Genomic DNA, 20,489 nt, shown 5'->3' with positions numbered 1-20,489 from the left:
GGCTGCAGAATCCACGTCTGGGTCAGACTGACAGTTGTGCTGTTTGTGAATTCACTCTAGACAGAAACACAATGGGAGCTGAGGTATGTCCTACATATCCTGATGAGTCTTCCTGGACTAGAGTGGGAAAGAGGAGCTGTCACCTGCACTTGAATGGGATGTGTCTGTCCCCTCACAATACAGTCTCCAACCCCGTAGAGTGTGGCTGGGGCAGATCAAGGGAGAGGCAGGGCTCTGTGCAGTACAAAGTCATTCCTTTGAAGTTTACCTACTTCAAAGGCAGAAATGAGTATAAGTAGTGGACCCCAAACCCCAGACTTTTAGAACACTTCTGGATGAAGAGGAGCCTCTGCCGAGAAGAAGAGTTGAAGAGCTGTGAGGAGGACTACTGTCCCTTTGCTGTGTGCACTTTTCTGGGTTGTCCTCCAGTTACTGCTTCTGCCTTAGAGAGGACAAAGACTGGACTTTGCTCTGTATCTGGCTTATGAAGTTTCTCCAATGACTGCACATGCCTTCTGCTAAGAAGTCTCAGGGACATCAAAGACTTCACCTACCAGCACCTGGGCTCTCTTGCGGAGACCCCTTGACTTGCCAAGTAGTGCCACATCCAGTCTCTGAGCCCCTGGAAGGAGAATCAGAGAGACAATCCCTGCACTGGAGCCGAGTGACAGAAAAATGGACGCATCGCCTGCACCGCTGCTGAAAAATCAAGTCAGTCCTGGTGAAATCGGCGCATCTCCAGCTCAGTGTAAATTTATCGTTGCTGTGCATTCAGATTTTCCATGCATCTTCCTTAGGTGTCAAAATCTTCAACATCACCACACAGACCTGAGGCTGCTTATCTGGAAACTGACACATCCTTTCCCTGCGAAGAAAGAATCAACACAACGCTTACCTAGCGGAGAGAGAATCGACACGGCCTCACTTGCAATTGCTTGCTTTTCTGATGCACGCTCACCTGTGCGGCATTATTTTTGATACATACCAGGTACTTTGTGCTAAATCCAAGCACCCATTGATACTTATGGATTAAGACTCTTTTCACTTTAAAAATTGATAACGTTTATTGCGTGTTTTGGATTTTTGTTGTTTTGATCTTGTTTGAGTTATATAAATATTGGCTATTTTTCTAAACTGGTGTGGAGTCCTTTGTGTTGTTTTCACTGTGTTACTGTGTGTATTTGTACAAATATTTTACACATTGCCTCTAAGATAATCCTGACTGCTTGTACCAAGCTATCAACGGGGTGAGTAGGGGTTATCTGAGCTGTGTATCTCCCTTACCCTGACTAGAGTGAGGGTCCCTACTTAGACAGGGTGTAAACTGACTCTATTTCTCACAACCCTGCTGTTCTGAGTGAGGAGGCTATTGACCTCCTGAGGAGCATCTCTGTGAGTCAGACTGCCATTGTGAATGCCATCCAGGGGTTAGCCAGCCTACTTGAGCAGACCAGTGCTTTACTGGAAGGCATTCATAGTGCTATGTCTGGCCTACAGAGATCTTTTCAGGCTCCCACCTCCTCACTTATGGCAGTCATCACCCCACATTCCTCCCACCCTCCACCTCCCTCTTTCCATTCCAAATTCCACTTTCCCCTGCCTATCCCAAGCACACCAACAGATTTGCACGCATTCACCTCAACACACACAAGCATCGCACATTGACACAAACACCACAAGACACACTGGCAAGCAGGCAGTCAACATATACCCACAAACATGACTTCAGCTACTACTTCACCAGACACCCCCACCACTCCCACAGACCCACACACCACCTCCAGCATACCCACAGGCACCACCACAACAGCAAGTGATACATCCACAATGCCCACCATACCTGCAGACACCGGCACAGCACACAGAGACACACCACCACGTCAAGCATACCCACAGACACTACCCCAACCATCACAGAAACATCTACCATATTCAGCATACACACAGACACCACTCCAACAGACATACAAATATCCACAATATCCAACATGCCACAGACACTCCCACATCACCCACCATATCTACCTTCCAGCGCCGCAAGACAGTCAAACGCCCATCCTTGCAGAAGTAACAGACACCACCCAAAAAGAAGTATACCTCACACACACACACCTAAGATATCTATACCCACACACCAGACAACCACTCCCTTTACCTTCAAAACCCCAACCCCTTCTGTGGACCATCTCAGTGTTCCCAAGGAGATTTTCATTTTCAACCTTGCTCTTTCCCCTGTTATCTCTAAACCCCCTCCCAAACCTTGGAGGCCCCCACCACATCCCAACCCATCCCTTTCACATTCGAATCCTCCCCTGACACACCTGTCCCCCTTGCAAGCTCCCATACCCTTCTACTCCAAAAAGAAGCATACCTCTCCAAAGAAACAGTCCACCCCACCCAAGCTCAAACCCAACCCATCCTAAATCCGACCCTCCCCACCCCACACAAGGATAGTCCCGAGGTGCCTGTCTGGCCACTTGATGCCCCTTCCTGTGGAGGTGCCGGCAGTGATTGGAGTCAAGTGTGGGCATAGTACTGTGCAGAGGCTTTCAAATGGACTGAGCAATGACCCTTGATTCTCATTATTCTGGATTGAATAAATCCAAGTTGTTGTTTTGATGGGTTCACATTTGTCCTGTAATTCCTTTCCCACCTTTATGTTGTTCCTGAGTAACTTGTGTTGTATGCCTACAGTTGTGTGTATCTTAGCCTGATTGCTAATCAATTTGCTGTAGTTTGCAATATCTGACTTTGTGAGCAATGCTGGTGACACCTAAGACAAAGGTAGATGTTCACTGTATGGATATGTGGGTGTTACTCCAAATGGGGTGTCATTGCATTGTGTTATGTTAGCTATGGTACGCATTTCATCTTGTGTGGTCCAATGTCAACATGTGTGGGTTAGACTTGTCTCCTTGAGATGGATTTTTCATTCATCTCATGTGTGGAAGCTTGAGCTTTGTTTATCCAAACATGGAGGGTGCTCAGTTGTATTAGCTTCCTTTGCATTTGACTGGGCATGTACCCATTTTGCTGTGTGTACCTTGCATCTACTTAATCTAGATGTATTGTCCATGCTGTTGCAGTTGTATGTGCTTTCTTGACTTACACTTCAACTTTATTCAGATGGTCATGCCACTTTGCTCTAGTATTGTTTGTCCCTGATGTTCCCATGCAAACGTTGTTTTATGAGCATGTGCAAAGTATAATGTGCCCCAGAGCAGCTTCGTTCCATGAGTGCTAATGATACCCTCATCCCTATTGTACAGTTATGGGTTTCATAGTTAGCTTTGGATATTTTGTCTCTCTGACTGTGGTGCACCCCCTTGTCCTTCCATTGTGTTGCAATATGGGTGATGTGTGGGTCCACTGCAGGGCTGCTTCATGGGAGGGGTGTTTGTGTTTCATAACACATCCATGTATATGTGCTTTCAATCTGACGACAGTCCATGGCATATCTGCAATGTGAGGGTGTCAGTTGTGTTGGTAGATGTGATGATGCTACATTGTTGCTGTTGGGTGACACAATTTTCCGTACATTTCACTGTTCCTGTGCCTAAGATAAGCAGACTTGAGATTTTGTGTAGTGTGGCAATGCAGTCTGAGTGACCTGCCCAAAGGAGTTGTTTAATGGCTGTGAATGTGTTCTTCTTTGTGAATGACTGTGAATATGAACACAATGACACGTGTACTTGGTGGCCCAATGTCATGTGATCGACTGCACAGCGATCTGTTGTTAAGGTTAATGAGACAGGTAGGCATCTGTACTTACTGTCGGCTGTGTCCAAGGCGGAGTGGATTTTGAGCACCTTCGATGAGCACCGGCAGGACATGTGTGATGGGCACCATGGTGGCACATGACGTGTAACGCTGCCTGCAGGGGAGTTGCTTCCTTTATACACTCCGTTGCCGCCAGCTTGCATGTGATGGTCTGCAACATCATAATGAGTCCAGCAGAAACAGTGTCTTGGTTGACCTGTTTGTCCTACCTTGTCACCGCTACTGTCTGTGCTGCCTAAGGTCTTGCTCCATAGCCCCACCAAGATCGTAATACAGTGGCTGACTGCCAAACCACTAGAAGTCAGACTCCCACTACCACCATGGCAGTGCACAGCCTGTCAAACTCGTAATCAAGCCCTAGGTAGGTCATAGCCAGAAAATTAGAAAGGCACAATAATAAACCACTTCTATGAAGAGAGTGACCAGAAAATCCCAAGAACTATCGCATAGTTAGCATTATCAATGTGGTTGCAAAGATCTATGCAAAGATTCTGTAACAAGCATTGCAACAGTGGTGTGACAAGGCCAATGCTATCCCATTACATCAGGGTAGTTTCAAAGCAAGGCACTCCACAATGGACCATATCTTTAGCTTTGGGAGTTTAGCACTGAAATACACTGAAGGATTATACCTGATTTGTGGATTTCCACGCAATTGTTAACCTAGTGGATAGTGAAATCTTGTGGACCAAAAAAAACTCCTTAAAATATCTGGTAACATCTTAGAGATAGCATAAGACCTTCACAAGAAGAAATGGGTTTCTATGAAGGTGGACAGTATGGGTAGTCTTTCAAGAAGGATTAGAAACAATAACAGGCTGCACCAGAGATGCATGTTGGCCCTTGTTTTTGGGAGGCCTCCCCAATGAGCTTCTAGCTACATATTCCTTCTTGTCTAAAATGGGAGGGTCACACAATACATGCATTCTCTACAGAGGTGACATTGTAAAACTAGAAGAACTGCTGTCGACCTACAAAGGAAATTGGCAGAATTTGATAAATATTGCCTAAGGGACAAATTAACAATTAATTGTGATGAAACTAAAATGATGCCATTTGGCAGGAAGAAACATGATTGTATCTGATATATAGGCTAAACTAGGATTGAAGAACCCTCTGAATACAAGTATTTAGGGATGGTCTTTCATGATTCTCCTACTTAGGCCTCGTTTATGGCTATTTTAAACACCAATGATTATTACAACAGAGTCAGTCCAACCACCACCTGGAACCAGTGGCAATACCATTTGGATGTGCACAGAGATTTCAAGCAGGAGACATACATGGAAAAGAAAAGAAAGAAAGAGCACAATATTTTATGTAAGTACAAATCTCAATAGTCTGGCATTCCGACAGCTCCCAGATGGCTATAGCTAGGCTGTCCTATTTTCAGTGTTTATTTTTTGTGAATTTCAGTAGTATTTTTCAGTATTTTCCAAAGATTTTGATATCAGTGCTGATCAATTTTTATTCAGCTCCAACCCACAAAATAGATAAAACTGTGTTTTTCCAGTGTTTACATAATATGTTGTGCTTTTGCAGTGATTATTATAAAAAAAAGTATTTAATACAAAGGAGAAAAAATGCAGGGTTTGTAGTGTCTTCCCTTTGCCAGTGTGTTCAATGGACCTATGTTAGCTTGGTTAAAGCACAGAAAGTCAGGGATTTGCAGTCTCACTCACTCTCTTGCTTCCCATTACCTCTCACAATGTCAGGATGCTGTTTGGTTTGCAGGACTTCTAATGGTTTAAAAAAGTGACAGTGCTGTATTAAAATGTTTTAATAAACATATTCCTGGACAAAACTGGGGGTCCTGTTCCTAACTAAGTATTATGACATTGTACGAGTGGTCAATCTTGCCAAGAGCATAGTACCCTGCCAGACCTGACTAATTTGTATCCCAGCATTCTAAAGTTGAAACTGTAGCCTTTAAAGATGCTATTCGGCACTCTTTATCTGACTATATGAAGGTGGTGCTGTAGTTATGTAGGTGTTCATAATTGTAAAGTGTCCCCATGGCAATGTCTCATTTTCAGTCAGTCCTGACATGTTAACGGACTTTGAATACAGGATCTAATTTCTTTAGGAAATTCATCTCTGAATTACATGAATCAATCCGTGTACTAATTTGTACTATATATGAAAATCATGCTGTTCCTTTGTCATTTATTTTACCTTTTTACGTACACCTGGTACAGTTTTTCTTTATATTCACAGTGTGAACACTTGAGCACTGAGCACCGATTTATTGAAATATGGCCAACTTTGAAACACACATATTTAATTCTTTTGAATCTAAAAAGAGGGCTTACTTTTGTCTTTGTTGGGTGGCAATTCATATCGGAGTTACTTTTCAAAATCATTATTGACCATTTCAGCATTCATAACTTTTATGTGTTATACTTAAATCCTTTGTTGCACATTCAAATATTTTAAATACTAAAACACTTTCATCCATTAGCAGGCTAAAAAAGTTTAAACAGGACTCTGGAGGCCCTACACTTTCTTCTGTTTTGTCGGTGTATAAAGCATTTGTTCCATCACAACCAATTGTGGAATTGTTGAATTTGAGTAATGCCAGAGACTGGGAAAAGTAGGTAGAGAACCGTCTAAAAAGCTTTCTATCTCTGTGTTAAAGCTTCATTGTCCCAAACATTAGAATGTAAACAGGGTTTTTTTCCTGGTCCTCCAATTCATTGGTATGGTCGCTAACTTATTGGAGTAGATTGATAACTTTAGGGTGCCCTAAAATTGCATCATTTTGAAAAGAAGAGATAATTAAAGTGAGCTTAGCTGGATAAAAAAATGAAGGATGCACTTAAATGCTTTGGCAGTTGTCTTGAAACTAAAATATGTTGATGTTGCTTTAACCTTTACCTACTCAAAATAAGAACTATGGGAGTTAGGATTATTAGCCTCAAGTAAAAGGGATCTGTAAAACTTGCACTCAAACACTCAGCAAGGTGTCTCCTTTCTCTACTTAAACAAATTCACGAACCTACATATGCAGAATATAATTTTAAAATTCAGAATAGGTTTCCACACCCTTTACACTCACCCATTAGGGATTACTTCTCTTAACCGTTTCGCTGCCAGGCCTTTCACCCTCAGGTGACAGGCCTTTTTTGGCTATTTGTGGCAGGGCGCGCTTAGGCCCTCCTAACTTATTGTCCACATAAGCTAAATTTGCGTCCTTTTTTCCAACATCCTAGGGATTCTAGAGGTACTCAGGCTTTGTGGGTTCCCCTGAAGGAGACCAAGAAATTCGCCAAAATACAGTGAAAATTTTGTTTAAAAAAGAATAGGAAAAAAGGGCTGCAGAAGAAGGCTTGTGGTTTTTTTCCCTGAACTTGGCATCAACAAAGGGGTTGCAGTGCTACAATTAGGAACAGGCAGACTAGAATCAGAAAACCCAATTTTTCGACACAATTTTGGCATTTTACTGGGACATCCCCCATTTTTACGATTTTTTGTGCTTTCAGCCTCCTTCCAGTCAGTGACAGAAATGGGTATGAAACCATGCTGGATCCCAGAAACCTAAACATTTCTGGAACGTAGACATAATTCTGAAATCAGCAATGGGTAATTTGTGTAGATCCTACAAGGGTTTCCCACAGGAAATAACAACTGAAATAAAAAAATATTGAAATTGAGGTGAAAAAAACCAGCCATTTTTCTCTACGTTTTACTCTGTAACTTTTTCCTGCGATGTCAAATTTTTTAAAGCAATATACCGCTACGTCTGCTGGACTCTTCTGGTTGCGGGGATATATAGGGCTTGTAGGTTCATCGAGAACCCTAGGTACGCAGAGCAAATAAATGAGCTGCACCTTGCAGTGGGTTTTCATTCTATACCGGGTATACAGCAATTCATTTGTGAAATATAAAGAGTCAAAAATAGGTATCAAGAAAACCTTTGTATTTCCAAATTAGGCACATGATAAGGTGTTCAGGAGCAGTGGTTATTTGCACATCTCTGAATTCTGGGGTGCCCATACTGTGAATTACGGGGCATTTCTCATATAGACGTCTTTTTTACACACTGTCTTATATTTGGAAGGAAAAAATGTAGAGAAAGACAAGGGGCAATAACACTTGTTTTGCTATTCTATGTTCCGCCAAGTCTCCCGATAAAAATGGTACCCCTTCCTAGGAAATACCCCAAAACACAAAGTGGACACATCACATTTTCTCAAAGAAAACAGAGGTGTTTTTTGCAAAGTGCCTACCTGTGGATTTTGGCCTCTAGCACAGCCGCCACCTAGGGAAACCTACCAAACCTGTGCATTTTTTAAAACTAGAGACCTAGGGAAATCCAAGATGAGGTGACTTGTGGGGCTCTCACCAGGTTCTGTTACCCGGAATCCTTTGCAAACCTCAAAATGTGGCTAAAAAATATGTTTCCTCACATTTCGGTGACAGAAAGTTCTGGAATCTGAGAGGAGCCACAAATGTCCTTCCACCCAGCATTCCCCCAAGTCACCGGATAAAAATGGTACCTCACTTGTGTGGGTAGGCCTAGTGCCCGCGAAACGAAAGGCCCCAAAACACAAAGTGGACACATCACATTTTCTCAAAGAAAACAGAGGTGTTTTTTGCAAAGTGCCTACCTGTGAATTTTGGCCTCTAGCTCACCTAGGGAAACCTACCAAATCTGTGCATTTGTGAAAATTAGAGACCTAGGGGAATCCAAGATGAGGTGACTTGTCGGGCTCTCACCAGGTTCTGTTATCCAGAATCCTTTGCAAACCTCAAAATGTGGCTAAAAAAATACTTTATCCTCACATTTCGGTGACAGAAAGTTCTGGAATCTATGAGGAGCCACAAATTTCCTTCAACCCAGCGTTCCCTCAAGTCTCCCAATGAAAATGGTACCTCACTTGTGTGGGTAGGTCTAATGCCTGCGACAGGAAATGCCCCAAAACACAAAGTGGACACATCACATTTTCTCAAAGAAAACAGAGGTATTGTTGCAAGGTGCCTACCTGTGGATTTTGGCCTCTAGCTCAGCCGCCACCTGGGGAAACCTACCAAACCTGTGCATTCCTGGAAACTAGAGACCTAGGGGAATGCAAGACGGGGTGACTTGTTGGACTCTCACCAGGTTCTGTTACCCAGAATCCTTTGCAAACCTCAAAATGTGGCTAATAAAATACTTTTTCCTCACATTTCGGTGACAGAAAGTTCTGCAATCTGAGAGGAGCCACAAATTTCCTTCAACCCAGCATTCCCCCAAGTCTCCCGATAAAAATGGCACCTCACTTGTGTGGGTAGGTCTAGTGCCTGCGACAGGAAATGCCCCAAAACACAAAGTGGACAAATCTCATTTTCACAAAAAAAACTGAGGTGTTTGTTGCAAAGTGCCCACCTGTGGATTTTGGCCTCTAGCTCAGCCGCCACCTAGGTAAACCTACCAAACCTGTGCATTTTTTAAAACTAGAGACCTAGGGGAATCCAAGATGAGGTGACTTGTGGGGCTCTCACCAGGTTCTGTTACCCAGAATCCTTTGCAAACCTCAAAATGTGGCTAAAAAATATTTTTCCTCACATTTCGGTGACAGAAAGTTCTGTAATCTGAGAGGAGCCACAAATGTCCTTCCACCCAGCATTCCCCCAAGTCTCTGGATAAAAATGGTACCTCACTTGTGTGGGTAGGCCTAGTGCCCGCGAAAGGAAAGGTCCCAAAACACAAAGTGGACACATCACATTTTCTCAAAGAAAACAGAGGTGTTTTTTGCAAAGTGCCTACCTGTGGATTTTGGCCTCTAGCTCAGCCGCCACCTAGGGAAACCTACCAAATCTGTGCATATGGGAAAACTAGAGACCTAGGGGAATCCAAGATGAGGTGACTTGTCGGGCTCTCACCAGGTTCTGTTATCCAGAATCCTTTGCAAACCTCAAAATGTGGCTAAAAAAATACTTTTTCCTCACATTTCGGTGACAGAAAGTTCTGGAATCTATGAGGAGCCACAAATTTCCTTCAACCCAGCGTTCCCCCAAGTCTCCCGATGAAAATGGTACCTCACTTGTGTGGGTAGGTCTAGTGCCTGCGACAGGAAATGCCCCAAAACACAAAGTGGACACATCACATTTTCTCAAAGAAAACAGAGGTATTTTTGCAAGGTGCCTACCTGTGGATTTTGGCCTCTAGCTCTGCCGCCACCTGGGGAAACCTACCAAACCTGTGCATTCCTGGAAACTAGAGACCTAGGGGAATCCAAGACGGGGTGACTTGTTGGGCTCTCACCAGGTTCTGTTACCCAGAATCCTTTGCAAACCTCAAAATGTGGCTAAAAAAATACTTTTTCCTCACATTTCGGTGACAGAAAGTTCTGCAATCTGAGAGGAGCCACAAATTTCCTTCAACCCAGCATTCCACCAAGTCTCCCGATAAAAATGGTACCTCACTTATGTGGGTAGGTCTAGTGCCTGCAACAGGAAATGCCCCAAAACACAAAGTGGACACATCACATTTTCTCAAAGAAAACAGAGGTATTTTTGCAATGTGCCTAGCTGTGGATTTTGGCCTCTAGCTCAGCCGCCACCTGGGGAAACCTACCAAACCTGTGCATTCCTGGAAACTAGAGACCTAGGAGAATCCAAGATGAGGTGACTTGTGGGGCTCTCACCAGGTTCTGTTACCCAGAATCCTTTGCAAACCTCAAAATGTGGCTAAAAAAGTTTTTTCTTCACATTTCGGTGACAGAAAGTTCTGGAATCTGAGAGGAGCCACAAATGTCCTTCCACCCAGCATTCCCCCAAGTCTCCAGATAAAAATGGTACCTCACTTGTGTGGGTAGGCCTAGTGCCCGCGAAAGGAAAGGCCCCAAAACACAAAGTGGACAAATCACATTTTCTCAAAGAAAACAGAGATGTTTTTTGCAAAGTGCCTACCTGCGGATTTTTGCCTCTAGCTCAGCCGCCACCTAGGGAAACCTACCAAACCTGTGCATTCCTGGAAACTAGAGATCTAGGGGAATCCAAGACGGGATGACTTGTTGGGCTCTCACCAGGTTCTGTTACCCAGAATCCTTTGCAAACCTCAAAATGTGGCTAAAAAAATACTTTTTCCTCACATTTCGGTGACAGAAAGTTCTGCAATCTGAGAGGAGCCACAAATTTCCTTCCACCCAGCATTCCCCCAAGTCTCCTGATAAAAATGGTACCTCACTTGTGTGGGTAGGTCTAGTGCTGGAATCTATGAGGAGGCAAAAAATTTCCTTCAACCCAGCGTTCCCCCAAGTCTCCAGATGAAAATGGTACCTCACTTGTGTGGGTAGGTCTAGTGCCTGCGACAGGAAATGCCCCAAAACACAAAGTGGACACATCACATTTTCTCAAAGAAAACAGAGGTATTTTTGCAAGGTGCCTATCTGTGGATTTTGGCCTCTAGCTCAGCCGCCACCTGGGGAAACCTACCAAACCTGTGCATTCCTGGAAACTAGAGACCTAGGGGAATCCAAGACGGGGTGACTTGTTGGGCTCTTACCAGGTTCTGTTACCCAGAATCCTTTGCAAACCTCAAAATGTGGCTAAAAAAACACTTTTTCCTCACATTTCGGTGACAGAAAGTTCTGCAATCTGAGAGGAGCCACAAATTTCCTTCCACCCAGCATTCCCCCAAGTCTCCCGATAAAAATGGTGCCTCTCTTGTGTGGGTAGGTCTAGTGCCTGCAACAGGAAATGCCCCAAAACACAAAGTGGACACATCACATTTTCTCAAAGAAAACAGAGGTATTTTTTGCAAGGTGCCTACCTGTGGATTTTGGCCTCTAGCTCAGCCGCCACCTAGGGAAACCTACCAAACCTGTGCATTTTTTTCAACTAGAGACCTAGGGGAATCCAAGATGAGGTGACTTGTGGGGCTCTCACCAGGTTCTGTTACCCAGAATCCTTTGCAAACCTCAAAATGTGGCTAACAAAATACTTTTTCCTCAATTTTCTGTGACAGAAAGTTCTGGAATCTGAGAGGAGCCACAATTTCCACCCACCCAGCATTCCCCCAAGGCTCCGGATAAAAATGGTACCTCACTTGTGTGGGTAGGCCTAGTGCCCGCGACAGGAAATGCCCCAAAACACAAAGTGAACACATCATATTTTCTCAAAGAAAACAGAGGTGTTTTTTGCAAAGTGCCTACCTGTGGATTTTGGCCTCTAGCTCAGCCGCCACCTGGGGAAACCTACCAAACCTGTGCATTCCTGGAAACTAGAGACCTAGGGGAATCCAAGACGGGGTGACTTGTTGGGCTCTTACCAGGTTCTGTTACCCAGAATCCTTTGCAAACCTCAAAATGTGGCTAAAAAAACACTTTTTCCTCACATTTCGGTGACAGAAAGTTCTGGAATCTGAGAGGAGCCACAAATTTCCTTCAACCCAGCATTCCCCCAAGTCTCCCGATAAAAATGGTACCTCACTTGTGTGGGTAGGTCTAGTGCCTGCGACAGGAAATGCCCCAAAACACAAAGTGGACACATCTCATTTAAAAAAAAAAAACAGAGGTGTTTGTTGCAAAGTGCCCACCTGTGGATTTTGGCCTCTAGCTCAGCCGCCACCTAGGGAAACCTACCAAACCTGTGCATTTTTTGAAACTAGAGACCTAGGGGAATCCAAGATGAGGTGACTTGTGGGGCTCTCACCAGGTTCTGTTACCCAGAATCCTTTGCAAACCTCAAAATGTGGCTAAAAAAATACTTTTTCCGCACATTTCGGTGACAGACACTTCTGGAATCTGAGAGAAGCCACAAATTTCCTTCCACCCAGCGTTCCCCCAAGTCTTTCAATAAAAATGGTACCTCACTTGTGTGGGTATGTCTAGTGCCTGCGACAGGAAATGCCATAAAACACAAAGTGGATACATCACATTTTCTAAAAAAAAATAGAGGTGTTTTTTGCAAAGTGCCTACCTGTGGATTTTGGCTTCTAGCTCAGCCGCCACCTAGGGAAACCTACCAAACCTGTGCATTTTTTAAACCTAGAGACCTAGGGGAATCCAAGACGGGGTGACTTGTCGGGCTCTCACCAGGTTCTGTTACCCAGAATCCTTTGCAAACCTCAAAATGTGGCTTAAAAAATACTTTTTCCTCAAATTTCGTTGACAGAAAGTTCTGGAATCTGAGAGGAGCCACAAATTTTCTTCAACCCAGCGTTCCCCCAAGTCTCCCGATAAAAATTGTACCTCACTTGTGTGGGTAGGTCTAGTGCCTGCGACAGGAAATACCCCAAAACACAAAGAGGACACATCTCATTTAAAAAAAAATTATCAGAGGTGTTTGTTGCAAAGTGCCCACCTGTGGATTTGGGCCTCTAGCTCAGCCGCCACCTAGGGAAACCTACCAAACCTGTGCATTTTTGAAAACTAGAGACCTAGGGGAATCCAAGACGGGGTGACTTGTCGGGCGCTCACCAGGTTCTGTTACCCAGAATCCTTTGCAAACCTCAAAATGTGGCTAAAAACCACTTTTTCCACACATTTCGGTGACAGAAAGTTCTGGAATCTGAGAGGAGCCAAAAATTTTCTTCCACCCAGTGTTCCCCCAAGTCTCCCGATAAAAATGATACCTCACTTGTGTGGGTAGGCGTAGTGCCCGCGACAGGAAATGCACCAAAACACAAAGTTGACACATCACATTTTCTCAAAAAAACCAGAGGTGTTTTTTGCAAAGTGCCTACCTGTGGATTTTGGCCTCTAGCTCAGCCGCCACCTAGGGAAACCTACCAAACCTGTGCATTTTTCAAACCTAGAGACCTAGGGGAATCCAAGACGGGGTGACTTGTCGGGCTCTCACCAGGTTCTGTTACCCAGAATCCTTTGCAAACCTCAAAATGTGGCTAAAAAGATACTTTTTCCTCACATTTCGTTGACAGAAAGTTCTGGAACCTGAGAGAAGCCACAAATTTCCTTTAACCCAGTGTTCCGCCAAGTCTCCCGATAAAAATTGTGCCTCACTTGTGTGGGTAGGTCTAGTGCCTGCGACAGGAAATGCCATAAAACACAAAGTGGACACATCACATTTTCTAAAAAAAAACAGAGGTGTTTTTTGCAAAGTGCCTACCTGTGGATTTTGGCCTCTAGCTCAGCCGCCACCTAGGGAAACCTACCAAACCTGTGCATTTTTGAAAACTAGAGACCTATGGGAATCCAATACAGGGTGACTTGTCGGGCTCTCACCAGGTTCTGTTACCCAGAATCCTTTACAAACCTCAAAATGTGGCAAAAAAAAACACCCTTTCCTCACATTTCCGTGACAGAAAGTTCTGGAATCTGAGAGGAGCCACAAATTTCCTTCCACCCAGTGTTCCCCCAAGTCTCCCGATAAAAATGATACCTCACTTGTGTGGGTAGGCAGAGAACCCGCAACAGGAAATGCACCAAAACACAAAGTGGACACATCACATTTTCTCAAAGAAAACAGAGGTGTTTTTTGCAAAGTGCCTACCTGCGGATTTTGGCCTCTAGCTCAGCTGGACACATCAACATTATCAAATAGAAAACTACCTGTTTTTGCAGGGGGGGCACCTGCGTTTTAGGTCCTGGTCTCAGCAGTTATCTAGGGAAACCTACCAAACCCAGACATTTCTGAAAACAAGACACTCGAGGGAGTCAAGGGAAGTGTGACTTGCGTGGGTCCCCCAACATTTTCTTACCCAGAATCCTCAGCAAACCTCAAATTTAGCTAAAAAATCACATTTTCCCCTAATTTCTGTGTGGGATCACTGCACCGGGACATGTTTCCTACCACCCAACGTTCCCCTCAGTCTCCCGGTAAAAATGATACCTCACTTCTGTAGGTGGGCCAAGTGTTTGTGACAGGGAAGAGCCAAAAACACGTTGAAATTGAGGGGGAACCAAAGTGGGTCCAAAAGGGCAGTTTGAAAAAAAACATTTTTAGGCTGACAAGTGCAGCAGAACTTTTATCGGTATAGATGAGACAATGCTGGGTGGTAGGAATTTTGTGGATTACTGCAGATTCCGGAAGGTCCCATCACAAAAATATGGGAAAAATGTGTGCTTTTCAGCAAAGTTGCTGGTTTGCAGGGTATTGTGGGTAAGGAAATGGTGTGGGGTTCATGTGAAGCACACCACCCTGGAATCAACTAGATGTTTAGTTTTCAGATGTGTCTAGGTCTTGTGGATTTTTCTACATGGCAGCGTCCCAAAGTAAAAAAAAGTGCAGCCCTCACCATTCCAAGTGGGACGATTTTGAGAGTTACCAAGCTCTCATGGCCCAAATGTGAAACAAAAACCAAAAATAATCAAATGTCCTCTTGCTTGCCATGGGATAAGATGTTTTAGTGTGCGGGGGAGAGCTGAAAGACTGTTAGCCCCTTCAGTTTGGGTGGGGGCACAACCAGGCCCATACTGGTTGGTAGCCACCACCCCACTATTTTCTTTTCTTTTTTTAATTCTTTTTATTCCCTGTCATCTAGTAGACTTTCCGTACCCTCAGGGTGTGGATCTGGGGTAATTGCCCAATCTGCCCACTGGTAGGCAGAACTATTTTAGCCCCATTTATTTGGGGTGGGGGTATGACCATACCCCCAACCTCTTATTTTGAAAAAAATCTTCCCTTGTCTCTGGTGGGCTTTCTGCCCTCCTAGGGGGTAGATGGGCCTTCCAAAATAGGCCAATCTGCCCCCAAATGGGGCAGTTATGGCCAACAGTAATGTGCCCCCATGGGGAGAGACCCTTGCCCATGGGGCTTCCCCCTCCAAACAAAACACACACATACATACACACCAATCCATGGTGTCTGGGGGGGGCAGAAATGGCCTAAATACAATTTGCCCCCCAGGGGAGCGACCCTTGTCTAAGGGGTCGCTCCCCAGACATAAAAACATAAAGTAAATAAAAAATATATACATATCCCTGGTGTCTAGAGGTTTCTGCCCCCCCTGGGGGCAGATCCGCCTAATTATATTAGGCCGATCTGCCTCCAGGGGGGGCAGAAAAGGCCTAAAAATATTTTGCCCCCCCGGGGAGTGGCCCTTGCCAAAGGGGCTGCTCCCCTTATGTGTTAGTATAAAAAAAAAAATCCTTGGTGTCTTGTGGTTTCTGCCCCCCCTGGGGGCAGATTGGCCTAATTATATTACTGCCATCTATGCCTTACAGCCTGTCTCCAATCCACGTCTGGCCTGTGGTGGTTGACAGCTACTCATGTGCATTGCACCCAGATAGCCATAAACACAGGACACTCAACTGCATCTGACCTCATCTGCATATATATGGGTTTCCTTAGGCATGAAAGGTGGAGGGGCTCTCTTTTACACTTCAAAGGCCAGTAGCATGCCCTCACACAAAGGACTGATAATCCACCTCAGGGCTCCTGGCAGACAAGGCTGGGTTGAATGGGTAACTCGTGCACTTCAAAACCACTCTTTGACGTTTCCTCAACTTCAAAGGCACTTTCTGGGATATATACTGGATATGTGACCCACCAAATCAGACACTTCTGGACCTGCAACTGGACTCTGTCAAAGGGACTGCCTGGCTGGCCAAAGGACTCCCCTGGACCGCTTTTCTGAAAAGGACTGCTTTTTTGGTGTTGCCCTACTGCCTGCTGACCTCTGACACTGCTGAAAGGACTCTGCCTTCCTCCACAAGTGCTCCCCAAGGGCTTTGATTGAACTTACCCTCTTCTGATGTATCAGAGCCAACAAAGACTTCCCCAAAGAGAAGAAAATCCTTGTGTATTGAAAAGTCAGCGCAACGCCTTCAGAAATCGATGCAGCACCTGCCTCACAACTGGAAAATCACTGCATCGCCTACAGGATCGACGTAGTGCCTGTCCTTCCGACCAGCGTGTTCTAGATTTTCAATGCATCGTTCTTGGGCCTCAAAATATCCCTGCATCGCAGTGAGGAACCAAGGCTGTGCTTCTGGAACTGGACACATCACCTTGGAGCATGGAAAGAAATGACGGATCATCTTTGCCACGCCGAGAAATCCAACACATCGCCATACTTTTCAATGCATCTCCTCCTCTGCAGCCCCGGTGAATCATTATTTTTGATGCCTCCCAGGTACTCTGTGTTAAAAGGATACAACCACTGATTCTTAAAGATTGAGATTCTTTTAAGACTGTAAACAGTCATATCTTATTTAGAGAAATATTATCTATTTTCCTAAACTGGTGTGGCATACCTTTTGTGGTGTTTTCACTGTGCTGCTGCATGAGTTATTGCAAAATACTTCACATACTGCCTTCTTAATTAAGCCTGCCTGCTCTATGCCAAGCTACCAGAGGGTGAGCACAGAATAATTTAGGTGTGTACTTACTCTAACTGGGACTGTTGCCTCTACTCGGACAAGGGTGTGTACCTCTGCCAACTAGTGACCCAATTTCTAACATCTTGTAAATATGGAACCCTTTGATACACAACACTCTGTGAAAGATGTGTTCCATGGGTGTTGCTTAGGGTATTTCCACACAACACCCATGGAACCCAAAGGAATCTGATGCATTCCCAAATGTAAAAGTCTGGGAATGTGTCAGATTCCTACGCCACCTCAGGGGTGGAGAAAGAATGATGCAACAGGGAGAAATATCTTTATTTCTCCCCATTGTTTCCTCTTTCTATATGTGCTGCATTCCTCACCACACATAGAACGAGGAATACACCTCATATGATTGTTTTTGTGCAGGAAGGTGTCCATTCCTGCACAAAAACAATCATCCCTGCAACACAGGCATCCTTGCACCATGGTACAAGGGTGCCTGTGTTGGCTCTAGGCAGCAATTTGTGCACCAGCACAGGGGGAGAGGACAGAAATGTGCTGTATCTTGTAGATACATGTATTTCTGCCCTTCCCCAGTGGCACAGGGCAGCACACAAGGCACTTACGGGGCCGCCCTGTGCCACGGGCCTCGTAAATGAGGCCCTATATATTTTACGAGCTTGTAATTACTTTTTAACTGCACACCAGCAATTATCAAAATCAATTTTCGTAAAGTATAACATAAGGACAAGATTGGTAACATGCAGTTTTTATGAAAGATTCAGTATTCAGTCCTTGGATGTAAACTGTGCCCTGGCAGGATTCCTAAAGACTTTAAATGAAGCTGCACCTTGATCATGTGTATTCTATGCTTCATGAATTGTAATGTTTTCAAAAGGATCGGCATTTATGATTGCCCTCTATGGTGTTACTTGTTGATTCTTTCTTTTTAATGGTTAGATGGTTTTTACTGTTTTAGAAACTGTATTTATTGTTTTTATCAATGTAATGTCACATATTTCTGTTTCATTGTTTAATGAGATGTGGTTCAAAAAACATTATTTTGACTGACTGACTGAGATGATACATGCCAACTCTTTTTTCGCTGATTCTGATCAGCATGCCAAGTGTATTGGAAAGGACAATAGATGTGTATTGCCAATCAAAGTGTGATATCTTTAGGATTTGTCAGTGCTTGCCTAGCATGGGGTCATACTTTTTTGTATATGTGTGTTACAATCTAAAATTATCTTTTGTCATTTGTGCAACATAATTATTATACAACAATATCAAAAATAATAGCAGTATTGTAGTTTGTCAACAGCTACAATCTCTTGCTATTCTTGCTATCTACTTGCTCACAATGTTAACCACTGTCCAATATTAGAGAGATTTTAGGTGACTTTTTCTAATATGAGAGATTCCAGTTCAGCAAGTCTTATTTTCCTCAGTTAAACAGGCAATCTTTAGGTAAGAGAAGTTATATGAAATGAGATAGATGAGAAAACAGTGTGCCCTTTTAACTAATGCCTAATAAAGAAAGGCATTTCAATCAATCTACATTTTTATAGATAGCTTGACAAGAAAGGCATACCATAAATGACTAATCATTTAAACAAATATACTACCTTGATGGCAAAGAGGGTCTTTTCCTGGTTAGTAAACAGGTAGGAAACAGCAATAAATAAAAGACAGCTATAATGCAGTTAACCTATTTGACCATTCGGAGGTGAGCATAACCAAAAATTGTATATGAGTTAAGGATAAACACTCAGAAGGCTTCATCATGTGCATTGCAAACTGGAAAACGTATGAAAGGGTGCAAACAATTCCCCGTCATACAAAGGTGTGGTTAAGAAACCATGAACCTGTTGGTCAATACCCATTCAAATGTTTTCTTAGTATAAGGAACATTTCAAACTGCACCTGGCATGTGTTGGGGCATAGAAATGTGTCTGAGTTCCAGCAAGGAGCCAGAGGCTGTTTGTGTTTTCTTTTGTGTTTGCACTTTGCTGGGGCTCAGCACTGTATGTCTGTACCCCAGCACAATTCCAGAGACCTAGGGTCAAATTTACAAGGCCCTAGCGCCTCTTAGCGCCACACTAGCATAATTTGTTTTAAGCTAATGTGGCGTTAAGGAGGCCATTCTTCTTCGCAATATTTAAAAAGTGGTGCAATGCTTGTATTGCACCACTTTGCACCCCCTTGCACCACATTATGCTTGCACCAGACATCATGTATGCAAGGTGGGCATTTCAGTGGTGTGTGGCCTGTAAAAATGGCACAGTGAAATTTACAACATTTCACTGCACCATTTTTAGCATCAGTTTTTAACACCTGCTCAGAGCAGCCGTTAAAATGACGCACCCATTACTTTAAATGGGCTTCCTTTTACTTTGCAGGGTTAGCACCATTATTTATGGCACCATTCCTGCACAGTTCCACCATAGCATCATAAATTATGATGGTATTGTCCTAATTTGCACCATGTTACGTCGTATTGTAAATACAGTGCTACCATGGTGTTGTTCGGTGCCGGTAGGGGGCTCAAGAAAGTGGCACATCACACTTCATGTGTCACTTTCTTGTAAATCTGGCCCTATATAATATAAGATAAGAATACATCTGTTAACGCGTCCCTTTATGATAATTTATTACACATTAGGACTCGTTTTAGGCCAATTAATCTTTTGACCCAGTTGAGAGACACCATAGGACGAGATAGCTAATTAATATGTCAATCAATACGTCAATAATGTCATCAATCTTTATTACCACAATGCATTTTACTTTAGTCAAAGGCATTAATCGATTCAAGACACCATCATGACCTTGCAGTCATGAATAACCAAACCAGTTTAGTAGAATCTTTACGATTTTTGGTCCAGATGTAGGAAGCCGTTTGCATGGTGCAAACTGCGAAAATCGCAGTTTGCGCCATGCAAACAGCCTTATGCGATGCTCATTCACAATTTGCGAGTCTGTACTATTTGTGACTCGCATCGCAATGCAGAATTGCTTTGTGACCGCGAATGCGGTCGCAAAGCAATTCGCAGTTACCACCAGTGTCACACTGGTGGTAACTCATTCGCAAAAGGGAAGGGGTCCCCATCGGACCCCTTCCCCTTTGTGAATGTTGCCCAAAAGGTTTTTTCAGAGCAGGCAGTGGTCCAATGGACCACTGCCTACTTTGAAAAAACGAAAAGACGAAACCAAATGGTTTCGTTATTTTGTTTATTTTGCAACTCGTTTTCCTTTAAGGAAAACGGGCTGCAAAATAAAAAATAAAAACTGCTTTATTTAAAAAGCGTTCACAGGCATGGAGGTCTGCTGACTTCAGCAGGCCACCATCCCTGTGAGTGCAGGGACTCGCATTGGGGTCGCAAAATGCGACCCACCTCATTAATATTTATGAGGTGGGTCTTTGCGACCCCATCGCAATTTCCGAGTCGCAATATCGGAAATTCGTACATCTGGCCCTTTATTCCCTAT

The sequence above is a fragment of the Pleurodeles waltl genome, chromosome 5 (assembly GCF_031143425.1).
Source record: "Pleurodeles waltl isolate 20211129_DDA chromosome 5, aPleWal1.hap1.20221129, whole genome shotgun sequence".
Taxonomy (NCBI): Eukaryota; Metazoa; Chordata; class Amphibia; order Caudata; family Salamandridae; genus Pleurodeles; species Pleurodeles waltl.
The sequence above is the reverse complement of the archived record's forward strand: the minus strand, read 5'-3'. Positions refer to the sequence as shown.